This window comes from Lissotriton helveticus, chromosome 6 (genome assembly GCF_964261635.1).
Source record: "Lissotriton helveticus chromosome 6, aLisHel1.1, whole genome shotgun sequence".
NCBI classification, from domain to species: Eukaryota; Metazoa; Chordata; class Amphibia; order Caudata; family Salamandridae; genus Lissotriton; species Lissotriton helveticus.
In genome coordinates, this window is record NC_136067.1 from 4,397,265 (window position 1) to 4,414,175 (window position 16,911).

Sequence of the window (16,911 nt, forward strand, 5' to 3'; positions counted from 1 at the left end):
TAAGGCAGATGTGTGGTAAAGGCAGATGTGTGGTAAAGGCAGATGCGTGGTTAAGGCAGATGTGTGGTAAAGGCAGATGCGTGATTAAGGCAGATGTGTGGTAAAGGCAGATGTGTGGTAAAGGCAAGCGTGCTTCCGCTTGAGGGGAAATGGCACACGTGCCTCAGCCCGCGTTATAAAGGAAGTTTCCCCTTCTATATCATTCCCCAGCGTTACTGTAGGAAGAAATGAAGCTTGTGATCTGTGATGGAAGGTGCCAATAGAGAGGTGTGAATTCTGTTACAGGACCGGAGGCTTCGAATTATGCTTTCTCTTTCTTTACTGTAAAAACACAGCTGCCAATAAACATACAATTAGTATATGAAAAACTACATCGTCCATGATGCTTTGCATCAACCACGCCTCCTTCGCCCTGGGCACAGTCTCATCTTCCTCTTTCTTTGCTGCTCACAGCAAGAGATAAGTACTTTATGCTATTAGCTAATTAGGCCGATTTCTCGGTCGCCCATTGGCGCTGCGCGTGCAGGGCTTCCCTCATCGCCCGGAGCGCCTTTGGAGCCTGTAGCCATCCGGCCGACGTGCGCAGCGCGTACGCACGCCCATTGGGCTTGTTTTTAGTAGTTTGGGCGTGCGTTGGGCTGCGCACGTCGGATCCGGCCCGTTTTCCGTGATTTTCACTGCAGTTGTTCGCGCCTGGTTTGCTGGTGGAGTTTACGCCTTACTGGCTGCGATAATAGTGCCCTAGGGAGTGTGCACACGCTCCATAGAAGGTTTTATTTGGCTCCTACGCCTTTGGGCTGCAACAATTTGACTACAGCTTTGCTGAGGGGGTCTAGGTACCTTTTGAGACTTATATATACTTGGTGTGCAACTGGGCTGACCCCCCCCCCCCATTACTCCTTATGGATTTCCTCCCTCCGTGTTTTATTTGATCGTTCCATTGCCCCGCTGTGGTGTTACTATGGAGGAGTGGGTGCACTATGATGAGGAGGCGGAGGATGGCTGTTATGAGGAACAGCCTGAGGCTGTTATTGAAGACAAGATTGTGGAGGCTCTGGACGCTTCGGTCCAGTCCTCAGTTAACAGGGCAATTGAGAGCGCAGTGCCCACGACTGTGCAACAAGCATTGGCAGCTGCTCTTAAACCTATAACAAAGCAGCTTGAAAGTTTTGCAAAGCGTCATGGGTTCACTAAGGATAAGTCTAGCAAGGGTAATCCATCAGCTAATGAGTCAGTTAAAGACAATCAATGGCCGCACGTTAGTGCCTTAGGTTCCCTTCCCCCGGCGTCTGTCCCTGATCATGCGTACGATTCTAGCGGCAAGGCAAAGAGTAAGCAAAAAGTATACGTTGACCCGGACACTACTACTACTGGCACTGACACTACCGATACCGACGAGGAGGGCCCTCCCAAGAAAAAGGCAAAGAAGGCTGCCTCTTCCAGTTCAGTGACTCCTACTAATACCCCTTTTACTTTCCACCCTAGGGAGATTGTTCACCCTAGATCTTCCGTTTGGGTCCCAGCGCCAGAAGTGGCAGAGTATCTCCAGGAAAACATTAGGAAGGGATTTAATAAGGAGGTTCGAAACCTTCTTAGGTCAGAATTTTCCCGGCCCGACCTGGCCCATAAGGTCGCTGACACCCCGGAGATTGATGTTAGCTTGCTTACATTCTTAAAGAAATTCGCTAAGGACCCTACGAAAGAGATCGACCGCGCCTGGCGCGGATGTCAGGACAAGATGCTTGATGTGGTTGGCCCGCTTGCAAAGATCCTGGAGATGGCCTTAGCGGCCAAGGAAGCCAACATTCCTGTAGACCCTGATATTCTTGTGGGTTGGACTCAAAGAGCCATCTGCTTGCTAGGCAATGCAAATTGTGCAATTTCCACAGAACGACGCAAGTCCCTACTTATGAGAATGGACACTAATCTGACAGATCTAGCGGAAGCAGAACCAGGGCCCCTTGTCGAAGGCAACCTTTTTGGTGAGTAATGCTAGTGAGGTTCCCCCATGGTCAAATTGTAATTTCTTATGTGGCAAAAGCTCACAACATTAAATCAAGACCCTTCAAATAGATACAGGTACGACAAAGAATCCCTTATTTCATTTATTCATTTTATTTCTTTTTCCGTTATTTTATCAAAAATATTTTTTCATTTTTTAAATCTTTACTTATGTATATATCGTTTCAAAAACATTGATAGTAATCCAATTCATATTTAAAATTTTACAATGTAAATACAGTGTGTTGAAAACATACAGTACTTTGCAATGAAACCTAATACCCAGTTAATTACACACCAACCAACATACACACTTACTCATACATACCACTTCACACAAATATATAAACTCAACAAAGACTAAAGGGAACTAAAAAAAAACACAAAAAAACACATTTCTACGGCTGAGGTAACACAGATATTATTTGTGCAGTATCAACGCCAGGTCTACGCGCGTTTCGGCGGTTTCAACCACCTTCCTCAGGACCAGACCAGATAGAGTTTAACTCTTCTCTCTTTATGTGTGTACTGGGTACCTTTAATTCATAAACACCTAGCTGTGTCCAGTTTCTTTTGCGTGTGTCTGATAACTATTTATTAGTAATAGATCTAAGAACATTGCCCCAAAATTATACAAGCGGTGTAGTAGTGGGGACTATTCTCAGTGTTGATATGTAGACCAATTCATGGAGACGTGCTGTACAGGCTTCTCCTGTTGGATTCTCCCAGTATTGTCTCAAATCTATCACCCATGGGGGGTTCTATATTTGCACGTTTGAGGGCAGGCGAGGCATCTATTCTTCTTTTTTTCTTTTTTCTCTTCCCCTCTTTATATGGTTCGTATTGCTTGTCACTTTTCTTAGTTCAGACGGAGAAGTAGTCTACATCAGTCATTTTATCTTAGCGTTAGTTGAGTCTTCATGCGTCTTCCCTGTCGGCATATGTGTTCCTCCTGCCTCGTCTGGCTCGCTTCGTCCCGTTTTCCATAGAGAGGGTCCCAATATTCTTACAACCTTTTTGGTGAGCGCTTCGTAAAAGATGTGTCTAAGTACGTTGGCACTTTCACCTCACTGGATAAGGCGCAATCAGGCATCAAACGTGTTTTTCAGCAGGGCCTTTTTAACAGGGGACGCTCGCCAGGCCACTTCTCCAACCAGGGTCCCCCCCAGAGGTGGCTACGGACGTGGTAGAGGAGAATGGGACTCCACAAGAGGAGGCACCTTTTATCCCACTGGACGCCGTTTTTCCAAAGGCAGGTTCCAAGGAGGTGGCAACAGAGCTGGTTTCCACGCCCAAAACTCATCAGGCGAGCGCACTCAAGTCAAGTCAAGTTAGGATTTATATAGCGCACTACTCACCCAGAGGGTCTCAAGGCGCTTGGGGGAAGGAGATGTTTGTTACTTATCAAATAGCCAGGTTTTGAGTTGTTTTCTGAAGGAGAGGTGGTTCTGTGTGAGGCGGAGGTGGGTGGGGAGAGAATTCCAGGTTTTGGCCGCTAAGTAGGAGAAAGATCTTCCTCCCATGGTGGATCTTTGGATGCGTGGAATCGCGGCGAGGGCTTGATTGGACGATCGTAGTTGGCGTGTGGGGGAGTAAAAGGTCATGCGCGTGTTGAGGTATTTAGGTCCTAGGTCGTAGAGGGCTTTGTGTGCGTGGGTGAGGAGGCGGAACGTTATTCTCTTGTTGACGGGGAGCCAGTGAAGGTCTCTCAGGTGACCATGTGATTGTGGCGGGGAATGTCTAGGATGAGTCTGGCGGAGGCGTTCTGAATGCGTTGGAGTTTTTTCTGTAGTTTGGCTGTGGTTCCGGCGTAAAGGGTGTTTCCGTAGTCCAATCGGCTAGTGACAAGTGCTTGGGTGACCGTCTTTCTTGTTTCGGTGGGGATCCAGCGGAAGTTCTTTTTGAGCATACGTAGGATGTTAAAGCATGATGATGAGACGGCGTTGACTTGTCTGGTCATCGAGAGGGAGGAGTCCAGGATGAAGCCCAGGTTACGTGCGTGGTCCGTTGGTATGGGTGCGTTTCCCAGGGCCGGTGGCCACCATGAGTCGTCCCAAGCGGAGTGGGATGATCCTAGGATGTGGACTTCCGTCTTGTCTGAATTCAGTTTTAGATGGCTGTTCTTCATCCACTCGGCTACGTCTTTCATCCCATCGTGTAGGTTGGTTTTGGCGGTGCTTGGGTCTTTGGTGAGGGAGAGGATCAGCTGTGTGTCGTCAGCGTAGGAAATGATGTTGAGGTTGTGTTGGCGCGCGATGGATGCGAGGGGGCTCATGTAGACGTTGAAGAGGGTGGGGCTGAGCGAAGATCCTTGTGGTACGCCGCAGATGACTTCGGAGGCCTCTGATCTGAAAGGGGGGAGGCGGACCCTCTGAGTTCATCCGGCGAGGAATGAGATGATCCAGTCCAATGCTTTTCCTTGTATTCCGACGTTGCTGAGGCGTTGTATAAGGGTGGTATGACAGACCGTGTCGAACGCTGCAGAGAGGTCCAGTAGGATGAGGGCAGCTGTTTCTCCGTTGTCAAGTAGTGTTCGAATGTCGTCTGTGGCTGCGATGAGGGCGGTCTCGGTGCTGTGTTTGGCTCGGAAGCCGGACTGTGAAGGGTCGAGGGAGCCGTTGGACTCGAGGAAGGCGGCGAGCTGATTGTTGACGGTTTTCTCTATGACTTTGGCAGGGAATGGGAGGAGCGAAATGGGGCGGTAGTTCTTAAGTTCGGTAGGGTCTGCTGTCGGTTTTTTCAGGAGGGCGCTGAGTTCGGCATGTTTCCAGCTTTCCGGGAAGGTAGCGGTGTTGAGGGAGCAGTTGATGATATTCCGGAGGTGGGGTGCGATGATGGAGTCGGCCTTGTTGAAGATGTGGTGGGGGCATGGGTCGGTTGGTGATCCGGAGTGGATGGAGTTCATCAAGCGGATGGTGTCTTCAGTGCTGATTGGGTTCCAGGCGCGAGGGTGGTGGTAGGGGCTTCAGTTCGGAGGTAAGTGGGGTGGACTGGTCGTCGAAGCTGGTATGTATGTCAGCAATTTTGCTGTGGAAGAACGAGGCTAGAGAGTCGCAGAGGTCTTGAGAGGGAGTGATGTCGTTGGTGTCGGCGCTGGGATTGGTAAACTCTTTGACGATGTTGAACAGTTCCTTGCTGTTGTGGGCGTTGTTGTCGAGTCAATCCTTAAATGCTGATTTCTTGGAGGATCGGATCAGCTGGTGGTGTTTGCGGGTGGCGTCCTTGAGGGCGGTCATGTTGTCTGTGGTTGGTTTTTTTCGCCAGGCCTTCTCGAGGGTGCGGCAGTTCTTTTTGGAGTTTTTAAGGTTGTCATTGAACCAGGGGGCTTTTTTACTACCTGGCTTGTTATGATGGTTTCTCAAGGGTGCTAATTCGTCAGCGCTGTGGGTGATCCATTGTGTGAGGTGGATGGCTGCTTTATTTGGGTCCGATGATTTGGATCGGACTAGATTAGTTTTCTTTTACCATTGGGGGTCGCACTCAGTTCTTCCTTTACAATTGGCGTCTCCTTACTCAGGACGCGTGGGTCTTGCAGACAGTTCAAGGGTTTCACTTAGATTTTTACGAAACACCCAGACAGGACACTCCCCCGGGGACTCTCCATTTTTCCCAACAAGAGAGGAATTTTATAGACAGCGAAATGGAAGAATTGCTTCTAAAACACGCCATAGCATTGTGCGACTACAGTCCGCACAGGTTTTGCAGCAATATCTTTCTAGTTCAAAAGAAGGGTGGAGGTCACAGACTAGTTTTGAATTTGAGGGAATTCAATCATTTCCTGGTTTACAATCATTTCAAAATGGAGGGTCAGACTGGATCTCAAGGATGCATACCTATCCATTCCCATTTATCCTCCACATCGCCATTTCCTTCAGTTTCAATGGAACGGTTGGTGGTTCGAGTATTTGGCCCTTCCTTTCGGGCTTTCCTCGGCTCCTTGGTGTTTCACCAAGGTGTTGAAGCCGGTGGTCGCGCATCTCCGAGAGCAGGGAGTGCGCTTGATAATTTACCTGGATGACATACTTATCATGGCTCACAGTCCAGAGTTAGTCTCACAACATCTGCAGATGACCATTGCATTGTTGCAGAACCTAGGGTTTGTGATCAATCAGGCCAAATCGGCTTTGAGCCCATCCCAATCGACTGACTTTCTCGGCTTCGTAATCGATTCCCAGAAGGCTCAGTTGAGCCTTCGAAACGGAAAGAGCTGAAGAAGGAGATTGTGTCGCTTTTGAGCAAACAGAAGGTGTCACTCAGGACGATCGCCAGGGTAGTAGGGTTGTTGGCGTCGTCCATTCAGGCGATTTTCCCAGGGCCCTTGCACTACAGGGCACTACAGAGACTCAAAATACAACATCTTCAGAGAGGTTTGGTCTATACGGACCTGGTTCCCCTTTCGCAGGAGGTGAGAGACGAGATGCGCTGGAGGCGTGGAACGGAAGGGCCATATTTGTCTCTCAACCCGAGGTGGTCATAGAATCCGACGCCAGCCATTGGGGTTGGGGAGCGCGCTGCGGTGGTGTTTCCACAGGCAGAAGGTGGTCTCCTCAGGAGTTAGCATTGCACATAAATTGTCTAGAGCTCCTCGCAGGCTCGTTCGCAATCCGGACCCTGTCCCCCCAGCAGACCTCATGTTGTATTCTTCTTCGGATGGACAACGTGTCTGCCGTGCGGTACATAAACAAGTTGAGGGGGACGAGATCGTCTATGCTAGTGGAGATAGCCAAAAACTTTTGGCACTACTGCCTCAATCGTCAGATCACGGTTATAGCAGAATACATACCGGGACAGCCTAACGTGATAGCGGACTGGAACTCGAGACATCTCAGGGATTACAGCGATTGGAAGCTTCTTCCCAGGGTGTTCCAATGGTTACAGGACCTGTGGGGTCCGTTCCAGATCGATCTGTTTGCATCCAGGCTGAACTGGCAACTTCCCAGTTTCTTCAGTTGGAGGCCGGATCCAGCAGCAACAGCAACGGATGCGTTTCTTCAGGATTGGTCGGGAGCAATGAACTATGCCTTTCCACCTTTCCTCCTCATTCCACGAGTGACTTCTCACATTCTCAAGCAGAGAGCGGAGGTTATTTTGGTGACGCCTCTGTGGAAGTCGCAGCCTTGGTTTCCGGTTCTGTTGGGGATGTGCTGCGATCTCCCCAGGATGCTCCCTTGGTCGGAGGATCTTTTCCAGGGCCCTCTCGGGGAACAGCATCCACTGATTCGGTCACAGCGCTTGTCGCTGATAGCATGGAGGCTTTCAGGCAACAGTGGGATTTGCCTGGAGTTTCGGGAACGGCTTCTGACTTCATCAAACAGGCTTGGGCCCCGTCCACTAGGAAGCGATACTCCTCAGCCTGGAAGGGTTGGGTGGGTTGGTGCATGGAACAGGACTTGGATCCCGTGGGGGCAGGACTGTCCCACATCGTGAATTTTCTTTCGGAGAAGGCAGCTGGCGGGTTGGCCTATAGATCAGTGAATAATTTCAGGTCGGCCATTTCTGCAGGTCATACCCAAATAGATGGGAAACCGGTGGGTATGCACCCTATGATATGCAAACTTCTTAAAGGCATACGAGTAGCAAATCCTCCCAAACCCAGGTACTCGGGGTTATGGGATGTCTCCTTGGTCATTAAACTTTTCGATAGTTGGCCATCTAATGACCTTCTCTCAAGGAAGCAGTTGTTTGCAAAGTTAGCTATGTTGTTATGTTTGTCGGCTTGCAGACGTTCATCGGATGTTCGTGCACTGGAGATTACAGGTAGAGTATTTACTCCGGAAGGTGTTTCCTTTACTATTACAGGTCGTACGAAAACTCTTTCCAGGCATGTGGAATATAATGCTTTTCCAAGTAATGCTAAACTGTGTGTTGTCCAATGCTTGAAACCTACGAGGAGTGTACTCGTACTTTGAGACCGGTGGGTGTCACCCAGCTTTTGATCGCTGGGCAGAAACCTTTCAAACCTGTGTCCACTGCAACTATTGCCAGATGGCTCAAATGTATCATGAAAGAAGCTAGGGGCATATTACCAACATTAAGCGATATTTATCGCTAACGATGCTTAGCAACGAATTTTTTAACGCTAAGCATCGTCAGAAATTATCGCAGATAAACCTTGCTATTATCAAGGTTTATCGCAAATGCGATAAAAAACGGCCGCAATGCATGAATATCGCTGATAAGTCAGCGATATTCATGCATTATCGAGCAAATGCTCTTAGCCATGTTATCCACCTCCCATTGGTTAACATGGCTAAGAACTGCTCAGGGCAGGTGTAAGCTTTTGGAGATATTCGCGCTTAGCGCGAATATCTCCAAAAGTTGGTAATAGGAGATAGCGATGTTAGCGACTGTTTCCAGTCGCTAACATCTTGGCACGCCCACTTTGCATGTCATTAGTGATAAATATCACTGACATGCAAAGTGGGGCCCAAGATGGTCGCTATCTCCTACTAGCTGTCGCTAACTGGTGTTAGCGACAGCTAGGTAATAGGGCGATAATTTTATCTCCGCTTTCTTGGCTTTTAAAGCCAAAAAAGCGGAGATAAACCCCCTTGATAATATGCCCCCTGGTGTTGATATACAACTGTTTGGTGCTCATTCAGTGCGTGTTGCCATGGCATCCAAGTCATATATGTTGGGAGTTAACATCCAAGATATCATGCATTGTGCTGACTGGTCGTCTGAGTCGTCATTCAAAGAATTTTATTATAAGCCGGTGGGAGATATAACATCTGTTGTTTTTGATAAAGCGTTAAACTAGCTAGGAGGATTGTTATAAGACTGTTGGTTAATGGATTTTCTGCCAGTTCGAGCAACGAAAGAGGAAGATAGGACTGTTCCCAGGGCTCTTATGAGGGCGAAGGAGGCGTGGTTGATGCAAAGCATCATGGACAATGTAGTTTTTCCTATACTAATTGTATGTTTATTGGCTGCTGTGTTTATTGCAGTAAAGAAGTGAGAAGCGTAATCCTCGCCTCCGTGTCCTTAATAGAATTGAAAATTCTTGGCGCGAATGCCGGCTAATTTTTGATTCTCTGTGTGTCCCTGTCAGTATCACGCAGCGTAATACATAACATATGAACTAGAGATGCGCTAACATTCTATAACAAACATATCACTCTACCGCGCCTCCATATAACTGTATGAGGTATGCAATATATGTGAGGGGGCTCGAGAGCAGAAGAAAGGCGAGGCGTACGGCACGCGCACCCCTGCTGAGCGCCTTGGGGTCCCTGGCACTGCCCTGGTGCCCCTTGGCACTAGAGGTCAAGAGGTCAGTGGCTGGACTGGGGGCTCCACAGAAGCAGACAGGATAGTGTGGAGAGGCTAAGAGTGGGACAAGGGGTTAACCCTGTGATGTCATCAATGGTCAGATGGACCAAGCTGTCACTTGCACTCAGTGGCGGCTCCTCTGTAAGGGCGGAGGAGCGTTGCCCCACTGCTCTCTCAGCAGTGCAAACCTGAAAAATAAAATAACAACTGTTATTTTAATTTTATTTTCCTCACTGAGCAGAGTCTAGGGCAGGGCGGGGCCATCCGGGTGGAAGCGGCTGCAGCAGGGAGGAGGGGTGGTGGGCACTGTAAGTGCACGTGTCAGTTTGGCCGGCTGTCCTAGGATAGACAAACCGACATGCGCACTTAGATGTTTCCAGCCCCCATCCTGAGCTGTGTTGTACAGCCGGGTGGAGAACAGGCGTCGGCTGCCAGGCCCTGACTGAGCATCATAGCAGCCCGCTCGTACCAATCCCGGTGACTCTTTCATGCTGCGGAATAGTATTACCAGCATGAGAGCAGCGTCTGGATTGGTGTAGGGGACTCTGGGAGCCTGTGCATCGACTGTCGGGAGTCAACAGAAGTAGAGGGGAGGAAGAGCACTCAGTCAGCGGCCGGCAGGTAAGTACTAATTCTTTCTCTGTACTTTTCTCCCACCGCGCTGACTCACCTCTTTTCCTTCACAGTGGCCGCCACTGCTTCCACTACTGCTGGTATTAGAGTAACACATCCTTGTGCACCACTTGCGTCAATTAGTTGTTTACAAATTCGATTCTTCTAAATCTAAGTTAAGAAACTTACAAACCGAAGCTTGATGGGACCGGGGGCCCCCCCACAGACCGAAGCTTGATGGGACCGGGGGCCCCCTCACAGACCGAAGCTTGATGGGACCGGGGGCCCCCCCACAGACCGAAGCTTGATGGGACCGGGGGCCCCCCCACAGACCGAAGCTTGATGGGACCGGGGGCCCCCTCACAGACCGAAGCTTGATGGGACCGGGGGCCCCCCCACAGACCGAAGCTTGATGGGACCGGGGGCCCCCCCACAGACCGAAGCTTGATGGGACCGGGGGCCCCCTCACAGACCGAAGCTTGATGGGACGGGGGCCCCCTCACAGACCGAAGCTTGATGGGACCGGGGCCCCCTTACAGACCGAAGCTTGACAGGACCCCTTACAGACCGAAGCTTGATGGGACCGGGGCCCCCTTACAGACCGAAGCTTGACAGGACCCCTTACAGACCGAAGCTTGATGGGACCGGGACCCCCTTACAGACCGAAGCTTGACAGGACCCCTTACAGACCGAAGCTTGATGGGACCGGGGACCCCCTCATAGACTGAAGCTTGATGGGACCGGGACCCCCTTACAGACCGAAGCTTGATGGGACCGGGGACCCCCTCATAGACTGAAGCTTGATGGGACCGGGACCCCCTTACAGACCGAAGCTTGATGGGACCGGGACCCCCTTACAGACCGAAGCTTGATGGGACCGGGGACCCCCTTACAGACCGAAGCTTGATGGGACCGGGGACCCCCTTACAGACCGAAGCTTGATGGGACCGGGACCCCCTTCCAGACCGAAGCTTGACAGGACCCCTTACAGACCGAAGCTTGATGGGACCGGGACCCCCTTCCAGACCGAAGCTTGATGGGACCGGGGGCCCCCTTCCAGACCGAAGCTTGATGGGACCGGGGGCCCCCCCACAGACCGAAGCTTGATGGGACCGGGGGCCCCCTCATAGACTGAAGCTTGATGGGACCGGGGACCCCCTTACAGACCGAAGCTTGATGGGACCGGGGACCCCCTTACAGACTGAAACTTGATGGGACCGGGGACCCCCTTCCAGACCGAAGCTTGATGGGACCGGGGACCCCCTTACAGACCGAAGCTTGATGGGACCGGGGGCCACCTTACAGACCGAAGCTTGATGGGACCCCTTACAGACCGAAGCTTGATGGGACCGGGGGCCCCCTTACAGACCGAAGCTTGATGGGACCGGGACCCCCTTACAGACCGAAGCTTGATGGGACCGGGGGCCCCCTTACAGACCGAAGCTTGAAGGGACCGAGGACCCTTTACAGACCGAAGGTTGACCACATAATATGCGGAAAGGAAGAAAAGAGTTAACAGTGCCCACGGAGGTGATATCCGGTTTATCTTAAAGTGTTTACATAGACGCGATGTAGTAAAACAGTAGTTCACGACGATTGGTGCTGTTTGACAATGGGAAGCAAGTTTCCTCCATATTTCTGTAGGTTTCGAGCATGTACCCGGTTTATCTGTCATCCAGTCCTTTATGGTCATAGTCCCTACTTGTATGAAGACTTCTGCCTTCTGCAAACTCCTGCTTAATTGTCTCTACGTCAGCGTTTCCCAAACTGTGGGTTTCAACCTCCTGGTGGGTCACAAAAGAGCCATGGATAAAGATGCCTTTTATGTTTTGTATTTATGCTGTCACCTGTGCTGTGGTTCAAAGACGGAGAGCCCGATTCACAAAGGTAAAGTTAGACGAAAGTCGAACTTTACGACTTTCCGTATTCACGAAGTGCATTTACTACTCGTAAATTGTCTTTAAAGTGAACTATGTGACAATATTGCTGGGGTGCAGGGAGTGTGAGAGGAGGGGCTGCAGGAAGTCATTATTTAATGCACAAAATGTAAATAACCGTAAGCGAACTCTACACACAGTTCAGAATATATCAGCAGCTAGGAAAGCAAAAACGAGGCAACCGCTTCTGTGGGCCCGATTCACAGAACTAACTTAAGACAAAATCCTAAACTTACTACTTTTGGTATTCACAGAAGGCATTTAGTAGTAGTAAAGTTAGGATTTTGTCTTAACAGTAATAAGCAACTGAAAGATAACCAGTGCTAGCGGTCACTGGAGGAAGCAAAGAGTCAAACCAAAATAGGCTGATGACGAGGGGGGTGTGGCTAAGATGGATCTCGCCGGCCAACCCTACCCAAGATGGCGCCCACGGCCGCTGGGAAGCACCGTTAAAGGAGACGCTTCTATAGTTTCATGGTGTCCTTGAGATCTCATATTGGCAGCAGCAGTCGCCATCTTGGCTCCTCGGGTATAGTGTCATGGTGTCCTTGAGATCTCACGTTGGCGGTGGCAGCCGCCATCTTGGCCCGTCGGGTATAGTTTCATGGTATCCTTGAGACCTGACATTGCTGGAGTCAGCCGCCATCTTGGCCCGTCGGGTATAGTTTCATGGTGTGCTTGAGATCTGACATTGGCGGCGGCAGCCGCCATCTTGGCCCGCCGGTTATACTTTTATTGTATCCTTGAGATCTCATGTTGACGGCAGCAGTCGCCATCTTGGCCCGTCGGGTATAGTTTCATGGTGTCCTTGAGATCTGACATTGGCGGTGGCAGCCACCATCTTGGCCCGTCGGGTATAGTTTCATGGTGTCCTTGAGATCTGACATTGGCGGTGGCAGCCACCATCTTGGCCCGTCGGGTATAGTTTCATGGTGTCCTTGAGATCTCACGCTGGCGATGGCAGCCGCCATGTTGGCCCGTTGGGAATAGTTTCATGGTGTCCTTGAGATCTGACATCGGGGATGGCAGCCGCCATCTTGAGTCGTTGGGTATAGTTTCATGGTGTCCTTGAGATCTGACAATGGCGGTGTCAGCCGCCATCTTGGCCCATCGGGTATAGTTTCATGGTGTCCTTGAGATCTGACAATGGCGGTGTCAGCCGCCATCTTGGCCCATCGGGTATAGTTTCATGGTGTCCTTGAGATCTGACATTGGCGGTGGTAGCCGCCATCTTGGCCCATCGGGTATAGTTTCATGGTGTCCTTGAGATTTGACATCGGGGATGGCAGCCGCCATCTTGAGTCGTTGGGTATAGTGTCACGGTGTCCTTGAGTTCTGACAATGGCGGTGGCAGCCGCCATCTTTGCCAGTTGAGTATAGTTTCATGATGTCCGTGAGATCTCATGTTGTTTGGCGGTGTCAGCCGCCATCTTGCCCCGTCGGGTATAGTTTCATGGTGTCCTTGAGACCTGACGTTGGCGGTGGCAGCCGCCATCTTGGCCCGTCGGGTATAGTGTCATGGTGTCCTTGCTAGGCAATCATGCTACAGTGTTGCTGCCGCCAGGACCTTGCCCTTAGATTCTTTATTTGCTGTGCAGAACAAACACCTCCCTGTGGAGAACAGTTTGTGAACACAGAGGAACATTCTGGAAACCTTGTTGTGCTTGAAACTGAACTTTGAGCTGCTTTGCACATTTATTTACACTGTGTAATACTTTAGAAACTTTAGAAATTGCTGCATTCGAATGTTTCATCTCTGCGAGGGGACCGGACGAATTATCCCATCCAGACCATAATTATTTATTAAATACATATATGATTCTGCGTGTGGTACCTAGCCAGTCATACATGTGTTACTAATGACAAGAATCACAGTATATTGATAATTTTTGCGCATGTTTCAGTAACGCAAGGGACTTCACGCAGCTCGACGCGTATTTCACGTCAACACAGGATGAGAGTGGGGGAACATATACGTAGTTATTAAATGTTTTATGCTTCAGTTTCAGGTATTGTGGCTACAATTGATGGACGGAATGCTGAATGAATCAAACACTCACCCCCAGGCACAGATCTGGGTTAAATCCATCGTTCTTTAGCTCACTTCGACACCCAAGTTCAGACCCAGCCATATGCAAATCAGTCTTGACCCTGCACCCAATAGGAAAAGTCCAGCCTGAACTGCCAGGCCAGGTCCTCCCTGGACCGGAAACAAGCATCCGAGGACCGGTCGAGGGGTAACACCCCTCATTAGCCAGGACACAACAGAGAAATACCCGGGACACTGTCGGAACCTGCCCACGCGAGGCAGACTAAGTCTAACGGAAGCCTAACTTTAACCATACTACCTCAGTCAACAACAACCTACCTCAAGGACAGTACTAAGACGCAAAGCGACGAACAAAGCGAGTTGCTGCACAACAGAAACTCTTTTCTTTCTTCTCTTTCCCGGTCTACTCCAACCGAGTTGCGGACAGAGACAAGCGCTCACTAAGCCAACAGGCTGGACAAAGCACACTACACAAAGGAGTAGCAACCAAAGGTAGCAAAGGGCACCACCCAGGGGCGGCCAAGAACATATTGCAACACCACTACATACAGCGACACACCAGATAAGGAATGACAACACCCGCAAACAACCAAACACCCACAACTATCAAGGTAGTCTCCCTCAATGTTGAGGGGCTCAACCACCCAGTCAAGAGGAGGGAAGCCATAGAATACCCAAGCAAAACCAAGGGTGACGTGTGCGTGCTCCAAGAAACGAAACTGTCAGACGAGGATGCACAACGCTTGAAGGCCAATTGGATAGGTCGATCACTCTGCTCGCCAGCGGTTCACAAAAAGAGGGGCGTTATCACACTTATAAACAAAAGATCGCGACTAACAGTACAGGGTAGCTATGCGGACGAAGATGGGAGAGTCCTAATAACCAGTCTCAAGAGGGGGGAGGACACGATACACATCGCCAACACATACGGTCCCAACGCAGAATTCTGGAGTAGTGTTGAGAACAGACTGAACAAACTCCCACAAGATCTACTAATACTAACCGGCGACCTCAACCAAACACTAGATAATGCGCTAGACAGACGCCCACAAAGAACCAGTCACTGCTCGCCAGGACAAAATGTCCCATGGAATCTGTGCACTAAGCTCAACCTCAAGGACCCTTGGCGACTACAACACCCAAACGGAAGAGATTACACCTTCTCCTCTCACCCACACAACTCATACAGTCGAATTGACTATATCCTCATCTCCGCACACCACACTCATCTCATAGACCACACAGACATTGCCCCTAGAACGATATCAGACCACTCACTCATCAGTCTAACTCTCAGCGGACGCCACAACGAACAAAACAACCGGAGATGGAGGTTCGATAGTGGCATTCTTAAGAACCCAAGAAACGTAGCCGAGATAGAGGAGGCCATAAAAGAATACCTAGCTTTCAACGACAGCCCAGACACGGACAGAGGCATCCTTTGGGATGCCCTGAAAGCCACAGTCAGGGGAAAAATACTTACCATCAAATCAAGAATAAACGGAGAAAGGAACAAAAAGGTAATAGAGCTCGAAAGCCAGATTAAGGAGCTAGAGAAGGGACATAGCAAGAACCTAGAAGACAAGAACACACTGACAGAACTAACTAGGAAAAAATACGAGCTTAATAAGATCTTAAGCGAAAGGGCAGGCGTGTGGATAAACAGATTCAAAGCCATTAACTTATGTAAAGCGAACAGAGCAGGGAAAGCACTAGCCTCTTACCTTAAGAGCAAACAAAGACAGCACACCATCGCAGCGATAACCGACAATAACAAGACATCACAAACATCAAACAAAGAGATCCTCAAAGTCTTTAAAAACTTCTACGAACTCCTGTACAAAGAGGACAGAAACCTCAAAGCTGACAACGGGGCCAGTCTCCTAGCCAGGCTAAACCTGCCCAGACTAACAGAGGTACAGAGAACTACACTACAACAAGACATTACGGGGACAGAAATAGAAAAAGCAATTGCTAGCCTTAAAGACAACAAAGCCCCTGGTCCGCATGGCTACACAGCGGGATTCTATAAACAATTCCTCCGCTTACTTGAGCCCACAATGGAGGAGGTGTTTACACATTGCTTCCACAAGGGGAAAATGACCAGATCAATGACAGAGGCCAAAATAATAGTAATCCCAAAAGAGGGCAAGGACCCACAATACCCACAAAACCTCCGCCCCATTTCGCTAATCAACGTAGACTGTAAGATGTATGCCAAGGTCCTGGCAGCTAGGCTAAACGCCCAACTCCGAACCCTAATTCACAACTCTCCGGTGAGCTACCTCAAAAACAGGCTGTCCCAAGACAATACAAGATTTTTATGCCACCTAATAAATCACGCCTCGCCCAAGAGCGCACAGGCAGTGACGATAGCACTTGTTGCCGAGAAGGCGTTCGACAGAGTGCATGCAGAGATTCGGTCTAGGGATAAACTACAGAAGAATGGTGATGGCACTATACAACGAGCCAAAAGCCCGAGTGGTAGTAACTGGGTGTTCCTCAGAGATGCCACTCCTGGAAAGAGGCACTAGACAGGGATGCCCGCTGTCCCCAGCACTCTTTCTACTCTCTATAGAACCACTGCTATGCATGATTAGGAACAATCCAGAAATAAAAGGAATCCAGATTAGGGAAAATACGGTTAAGCTAGCTGCCTACGCAGACGACTTACTCATAACCACAGAGAACCCAGGTGCCTCTATAACAGCTCTAATGACCACCATTGAGGAATACGCACAAGTCTCGGGCTATAAACTCAACAGGGAAAAATCAGAAGGCAAACCTCTAAACGTGCACACATCTAAGGCAGTTCTAAGGAACTCGGGCCCGATTCACAGAACTAACTTAAGACAAAATCCTAAACTTACTACTTTTGGTATTCACAGAAGTTAGGATTTTGTCTTAAGGCAACCTTAAGGCAACCTTAAGACAGACTTAAGACAGACTTAAGACAGACTTAAGACAGACTTAAGACAGACTTAAGACAGACTTAAGACAGATTTGAGACAGACTTAAGGCAGACTTAAGTTAGGATTT